Source organism: Triticum dicoccoides, chromosome 2A (genome assembly GCF_002162155.2).
Source record: "Triticum dicoccoides isolate Atlit2015 ecotype Zavitan chromosome 2A, WEW_v2.0, whole genome shotgun sequence".
NCBI classification, from domain to species: domain Eukaryota; kingdom Viridiplantae; phylum Streptophyta; class Magnoliopsida; order Poales; family Poaceae; genus Triticum; species Triticum dicoccoides.
Genome location: NC_041382.1, coordinates 495,553,900 through 495,560,160, shown reverse-complemented (window position 1 = coordinate 495,560,160; position 6,261 = coordinate 495,553,900).

Genomic DNA, 6,261 nt, shown 5'->3' with positions numbered 1-6,261 from the left:
CGCCTTGGTTGCGCGGGCCGGGAGGCCCTAGCCTGGGCCCGGCGGGCCGGCGCGCGGGTGGCAGCGCAGGGAAGTGGGCGCGGGGCAGCGGTGAATCAGGAGGCGACACGTGGCGGCGGCAAGGAAGCTGGACACGTCCGTCGGTGGGGGTTTTTGTCCGGCGGCGCGAGGTGGAAGGAGGTTAGGGTTTAGACTGGGAATTTTGGAGAGGTAGAGGGAGCTAGGAGAGTCCAAATGAGGTGTGGTTTTCGGCCACGCGATCGTGATCGAATGGCCGAGAAGATGGAGGGGGTTTGGATGGGTTTTGAGCCACTTTGGAGGGGTGTTGGGCTGCAACACACACGAGGCCTTTACGGTTCCTTGGTTAACCGTTGGAGTATCAAATGGACTCCAAATGGCACGAAACTTGATAGGTGGTCTACCGGTCCTATACCAAGGCCGCTTAGCAAATCTCGGTCCATTCCGAGAAAGTTTAACACCCTCACCCGAAAAGAGACAAAAGGGGGCGCCGGAGGACATAGGAGTGCCGGGTTGCGAAACGGACAACGGGGAAAATGCTCGGACGCAAGAGACGAACATGGATGCAAATGAGATGCACATGATGACATGATATGGAATGCATGACATGGATAAAATGCAACACGAAGACAAAAACCCAACCACGAAGGAATGTCATAACTTAGTTCCGAAAATGGCAAGAGTTGGAATACAAATATGGTAAGTTACATCCGAGGTGTTACAGCAATGAAGCCCCTGGCGGACTAAAGCGTACAAAAGTGTACGGGTGCGATTTTATAAGATTATCAAAAGAGCAAACTAGTGCCACAGAAGTTGGGCTACAAACTATTTCCATTATAGATTGATTAATATGTCAAAGCGTATTTGTACAAGTAGTGCAATAAGCAACAGGGCTACTTAATATGCCACAACCAAGGGAGAGCTGCGTGCGGGTCTTGATAATAGGTAGAGTGATCATTGAAAGAGACCACCTAAAAATTCCCTTATACGTCCGTGCTTTTTGCCGTCTTGGTTTATCTATCCTTTTGAAAGGACATGCGATCAGGCCGTCAGGGAAGGCCTATGGAAAAGAAACCTAAAAAGGAAAAGAAAAAAAGAAACAAAGAAAGTGCGTGTGTCCAAGGGAGGTCGAGACGTATTATGATTCACAATCTAGTTATGCCTCTATCTATGCCATGGAATTTTGAGTGCATAGTTATGTACGCGCGGTACGAACGCCACCACTTGGGAGGGACTGGGACGGAGGCCAAATTGCTAGTCGAGCTGTTGACGAGCTAGGCTGTCCTGCTGCGGAGTAGTCCAGACTTGTTTGACAGTGTCCGGGAGCTCAGCCGCCGAATTGAGGTTCTGAATGAAGAGGCTGCTCTGTACTTCTGCTGCTAAAGCAGCGGTGTGCTCCTCGGTATGGAGGGAGCGTTCCGTGTTTCCATCGACTGTTATGATGCCGTGTGGTCCGAGCATCTTGAGCTTGAGATAAGCATAGTGTGGCACCGCATTGAACCGAGCAAATGCGGTTAGTCCCAGCAGTGCGTGATAGCCTCTGTGGAAAGGGACGATACTGAAGATTAACTCTTTGCTTCAGAAGTTGTCCGGGGATCCGAAGATAACCACTAGTGTGATTGAGCCCATACAGCGGGCCTCTACACTTGGTATGACTCCTTTAAAGGTAGTCCTTGTGGGCTCACTACTAGGAAAAGGGCTATAGATGATATGGCCACTAATGGTGCACCAGATATGTGGTGCGCCACTACTATATAGTAATGGCGCACCATGAGTCGGTGCGCCATTAGTGTGGTAGACACTAATGGTGCACCAGACCAACGGTGCGCCATTAGTAACACTTTTTTTCGAAAAATTCTAATGGCGCACCTCCAACCCAGTGCGCCACTACTATTTTTTTTGCAAAACTACTAATGGCGCACCTCAAGCTGGTGCGCCATTAGTAACAAGGGTTACTAATGGCGCATCTGTCTTTGGTGCGCCATTACTAACCTAGGACCAGCTAGATATTTTGGACAGCCACACCTACACACTCACTTTCCCCACTTCATTCTCTCCACCTCCTCCTCCAAGTTTGTGTCGGCTGCCTCCTCCTCCTCACCTCATTTACACCATAGATTCATCAAAATTAAGTGGTTAAATTACCTTTTTTTGATAGGTGAGTAAGGGGAAAGCTATCTTTATGTTGTAGATCTACTTTTTTTCTCCCTAGCTCGCTCCAACAACGTGCACATGCACTTTTTATGTTCGTGGTGTTGCATATGTTTGTGTTTGCAAGTACCGGTATTTGAAATGCGATAGTTGCCAATATTTTGCCCGAATGTTGATTCATTTCCGTTTCGGTGAGAATTTTGGCACTATGCATTCTTTTTGGTCCTATTTTTAGGGAAAGTCATGCCAAATTATTTCTTGGTTCTAAAATATCGTTTTGCTCTACCCCACAGGCGACCATGGTCTGCACGATGACCGAAGGCATCGTGAATAGGTTTTTGAGCTCCGCAAAGGCAGAGATGCTTCAAAAGAACGAGACGGAGATAAGATGTTCGTGTCGAAGATGCAAGCTGAAGAGCCTTATTGCGGACCCGGATTCTGGGCAGGTGCGAGACCACCTGCTCTTGCGTGGTTTCATGGATGGCTATCGGTGGCAAGGTGATGAAGATGACTATGAAGTCGTCCATGGGGGTCGGGCAAGAAATGAGGAAGGGCAGCAAGACAACCACCGCGGCGAGGGCGGGCGAGAAGACGAAGAATCTCTAGGACATGATCACGACGGTGATCCTGTACACAGTCATCATGTAGAAGATGCCGGACATGATGATGAGGAAGATCAAGACGAAGGACATGATCATGAAGATGAAGATGCCGGAGCAGACGACGATGGAGGCTGGGTGCAGGACCCTCATATTCAAGAGCTGCTTCTCAGGCAGACGGATAACGCAAGAGCTACCGCCCGAGAGAAAGCCAAGCTGGATCAACTGGAGATAGACGCGGTTACTCCATTGTATGAAGGATGCAGGCCCGAGGATACCCGCCTAAAAGTAACGCTCATGGCTCTGGAGATGAAGGTAAAACACAAAATGACCGACGCATGCTTCGACGAGAACATGTCATTCTAGCACGAACGTCTTCCCAAGGGGAACAAGTGCCCGACCAATTTCGAGGAGGCGAAGAAAATCATGTGTCCTCTGGATTTACCACACATGAAATACCATGTGTGCATGAACAATTGCATCATTTATCGGGACGAGCACGCGGAGTCTACCATATGTCCCGTGTGCGGCGTCACTCGATACAAGAAGAGGAAGAAAGCTCCTCGAAAAGTGGTGTGATACTTTCCGATCACTCCTCGTCTGTAGTGGTATTTCGCGGACCCTAAGGTAGCAAAGTTCCTGCGTTGGCACGCGGATAGGGAGGAGAAGAAGCGAGAAGATGACGGAAATGATCCGGAGATAAATAAAAAAGACAAGATGCTGAGTCACCCTAAGGATGTGAGCCAGTGGAAAGCGTTGAACTTCGAAGACCTAGAATTTAGGAACGATCCAAGGAACATCATGCTGGGTGCGAGCATCGATGGAGTCAATCTGTTTGGCAGCCAGAGAAGCACACATAGCACCTGGCCTGTGTTTGTGTGGATGTACAACCTTCCCCCCTGGTTGTGCATCAAGAGGAAGTACATTCACATGAGTATGCTAATTGAAGGGCCGAAACAACCAGGAAACAACATCAATCTGTATCTGGGGTTGCTGAAAGAGGATCTAGACACACTGTGGAAAACGCCATCCAATACGTGGGACGCCGCAGAGAAAGAATATTTCCCTATGAGAGCCGCACTGCTCACGACGGTGCACGACTATCTCGGTTACGGATATCTCGCGGGACAGGTGGTCCACGGATTTTCTGGATGCATCGGGTGCATGGATGACACAATGTATCGCTAGCTAGATAGAGATCCCGGGTCTTTGAAAACTGTGTTCATGGGACATTGAAGGTGTTTCACGATGATGACCCATGGAGAAAACACAAGGATCTGTTCAATGGTGAAACCGAACCCCGAAGACGCCCGCGTACAAGGAGCGGCGAGGAAATAGACGAGCTGTTGAAAAATTGGAAAGATTGCCCACTGCCGGGAAAGAAGCAAAAGGCGCCAGAGCCGGGAAAGAAGCGAAAGGCGCCAGAGCCACTGCTGAAGTTATGGAAAACAAGGTCTGTTTTCTAGGACTTGCCATACTGGAAGATCCACTGTGTGCCTCACAGCCTTGTTGTCATGCATATCACGAAGAACATGTGCGAGAGTCTGCTTGGTACCCCGCTCAACATGCTAGAGAGGACAAAAGATGGGCTGAAAGCAAGGGCAGACTTGAAATCGATGGGCATCAGGGAGGTGCTTCACGCTAATGATGATGATGATGAGGCGAAGCAGGACACAGAAAGTCGTCGCAAAGGCAAAATGGCCAAGAAGACCGGAAATGACTACCCTCCCGCGTGCTTCACTCTAAGTCAGGAGGAGATCGAGCAGTTTTTCACCTGCCTCGTAGGAGTAAAACTTCCTTACGGTTACGCGGGGAAGATAGCAGATACCTAGACCCAGCGAAGCAGAAGTTCAGCGGGATGAAGTCTCACGACTGTCACGTGCTGATGATGCAGATACTTCCAGTTGTAATCTGTGGAATCATGGACGCACACGTCCGTGAAACTTTTTCGACGTCATCTCTTGGAAGTCATTTGGCGTGAGGCAACTCAGAAGGCTACAGGAAGAGATCGTGGTGATACTATGCGAGCTTGAGATGTACTTCCCGCCCCCATTCTTCGATGTTATGGTGCATCTGCTGGTCCATATCGTGGAGGATATCATCCAACTCGGGCTGACGTTCCTACACAGCATGATGCCATTCGTAAGGATGAATGGTGTCATCAAAGAAAATGTTCGCAACATGTCACGTCCAGACAGAAGCATAGCCAGGGGCTTTCTGACCGAAGAGTGCATCTCCTACTGCACGAATTCTCTAGGCATCAAGAACCCCGTTGGTCTGCCCGTCAACAGGCACCTCGGCAGGCTTGCTGGATGGGGTCACAGTGAGGGTCGCCGCGAAATGCATGTCGACTTCGAGGGTCGACTCGCCGACTTTGAAAGAGAAAACCTAGTCGCGCTACAACACATAGACGTGGTTAATCCTTGGGTGGTAGAGCACAAAACCTTTATTGAGAAGACGTACAATGACCGAGGACAATAGAGGACGGACGGAGATATAATCAAAGAGCACAAATCATGTTTCACGCGTTGGTTCAAGCAGAAGCTTCTGTCGTACCCTTTACATGAGGATTCTTCCGCGGAAGAACAACTCATATTCGCCTTGTCATAGGGCATCGAGCACAACCTGATGACCTATGAGGCGTACGATGTCAATGGCTACACATTCTACACCGAGGACAAGGACATGAAGAGCGATGGTTATCAGAACTCCGGGGTAACGATGGAATCCTACACCGGTAACGACAAGGACAGATACTACGGAAGGATCGAGGAGATCTGGGAGCTGAGCTACGCTGGAGAGAAGGTCCCGATGTTCCGTGTCAGATGGGCTAAGAGCGTCCTAAAAGAAGACCAGTATTTCAGCACCATGGTTATACCCGAAGCAAAATCCAAGACCGCAGGCGCAAACGTCACCGCGAAAAATGAGCCATGGGTACTGGCTTCCCAAGTGGACCAATGCTTCTTCATTACCGACCCGTCAAAGCCAAGTCGTGTTGTCGTGAGGAGAGGCAAAAGGAAGATCATTAGAATGGATGAAGTAGCCAATGAGCAAGACTTCGACAAGTACGGCGACCCAAAGATCGAACATGACGACGACGATGAAGTAGCAGCATACACCACAAGAAGAAGCAGGACCACCCTACCTAAAGGACGTCCATTCCACAGAAGAACTTCATTTGCGAAAAAGAAGGGCAAGAAGATTGTGAACAGATAGCTAGCTAGCTAAGATCGATTGTATTTAAATCGTAGTCTTGATTTCTCGATTGTATTACATGGGAACTATTTGAACTCATGAATATTTTTTAATTTCATGGGCACTTTTTGAATTAATGAATATTTTTTCAAATTTGATGAATATTTTTAAATCTTGATCGCTACCCCCCTCCATCTCGATCTCGATCCCCCCGCACCCTCCCCCGCTAGCTCCACCGCCGCCGAGCACCCCCCGCACCCTCCCCCGCTAGCTCCACCGCCACCGACGACCCACAGCA